Source organism: Arachis duranensis, chromosome 9, assembly GCF_000817695.3.
Source record: "Arachis duranensis cultivar V14167 chromosome 9, aradu.V14167.gnm2.J7QH, whole genome shotgun sequence".
Lineage (NCBI taxonomy): Eukaryota > Viridiplantae > Streptophyta > Magnoliopsida > Fabales > Fabaceae > Arachis > Arachis duranensis.
The window spans coordinates 13,519,402-13,520,936 of record NC_029780.3 but is presented as its reverse complement, the minus strand read 5'-3'; the positions used below and the strand labels follow the sequence as shown (position 1 = coordinate 13,520,936).

Sequence of the window (1,535 nt, the reverse complement as noted above, 5' to 3'; positions counted from 1 at the left end):
CAGATTTGGCCTCAACCTCAGTGGTGATAGTCTTGCACTCTTCTTTTGGGTTCACCTCAGTGTTGCTAGGAAGAGTGTCAGGAGGGGTCTCATGGATCCTCTTGCTCAGTTGACCAACTTGTACCTCTAAATTTCTGATGGAGGCCCTTGCTTCAGTTATGAAACTATGAGTGGTCTTAGAGAGGCTTGAGACTAGAGTAATTAAGTTAGAAAGGCTCTACTTAGAGGTCTCCATATTCCCTTGAGAAGATGGGAATGGTGGTCTGTTGTTGAACCTGTTCTAGTTCCTTCCACCTTGATTATTATTGAAACCTTGTTGAGGCTTCTGTTGATCCTTCCATGAGAGGTTAGGATGATTCCTCCATGAAGGATTGTAGGTGTTTCCATAGGGTTCTCCCATGTAATTCACCTCCTCCATGGTGGGTTGATTAGGATCATAAGCTTCTACTTCAGATGAAGCTTCCTGGGTACTGCCAATTACAGTTTGCATTCCAGTCAAATGCTAAGAGATCTTATTGACCTGCTGGGTCAAGACTTTGTTCTGAGCCAATATGGCATTTAGGGTATCAACTTTAAGAAATCTTTTCTTTTGAATTACCCCATTACTTACAGGGTTTCTTTCAGAAGTGTACATGAATTGGTTGTTTGCAACCATCTCAATGAGTTCTCTTGCTTCTGTAGGAGTTTTCTTCAAGTAGAGTGATCCACCTGCAGAGCTGTCCAATGAGATTTTGGACATCTCATACAGACCATCATAGAACACGCCTATGATAAACCATTCTGAGAGCATGTCATGAGGACATCTCCTGATCAGTTACTTGTATCTTTCCCAAGATTCATAGAGGGATTCACCTTCTCTTTGTCTGAAGGTTTAAACTTCCACTCTAATTTTACTCATCTTTTGAGGAGGAAAGAATTTAGCCAAGAAAGCATTAACCAGCTTTTCCCAAGAATCTAGGCTCTCTTTAGGTTGAGAATCCAACCATATCTTAGCTTTGTCTCTTACAGCAAATGGAAAGAGCATAAGTTTGTAGACTTCAGGATTCACTCCATTAGTCTTAATAGTGTCACAGATTTGCAAGAATTCAGCTAAGAACTGATGTGGATCTTCCAGTGGAAGTCCATGGAACTTGCAATTCTGTTACAAAAGAGAAACTAACTAAGGCTTAAGCTCAAAGTTGTTAGCTCCAATGGCAGATACAGAGATACTTCTGCCAAAAAAATCAGAGGTAGGCATGGTGAAGTCACCAAGAACCTTTCTTGCCTCTTCTTGAGGTTCAGCCATGTCTTCAATTTCTTGTTCAAAATTTTTTGAAAGGTTTCTTCCGGAGTGTTGTGCTTTAATTTGTTGTAAGCTCCTCCTTAAAGTCCTTTTAAGTTTAGGATCAAGATTAAAGAGAGGTTCTTTACCCCTATTCCTGGTCATAAACAAGAAAAGAATAAACCAAGGACAGAAGAAAATGGGAGTTCTATGTTCAAGAACAGAGGACTCCCTGTGAGATGTAAAGAAAGAAGAGGAAGATAGAAGAATGAAG

The 1,535-nt window shown here is 40.3% G+C and overlaps 1 non-coding gene across 1 annotated transcript; it reads left to right on the top strand.

Moving 5' to 3' along the window:
• The first annotated feature begins 785 nt into the window (after positions 1–785).
• Positions 786–892, top strand: LOC127741832 (small nucleolar RNA R71). Its single transcript, XR_008003037.1, has one exon. It is a non-coding gene; the product is annotated as a small nucleolar RNA R71 (small nucleolar RNA).
• Positions 893–1,535: the final 643 nt, after the last annotated feature.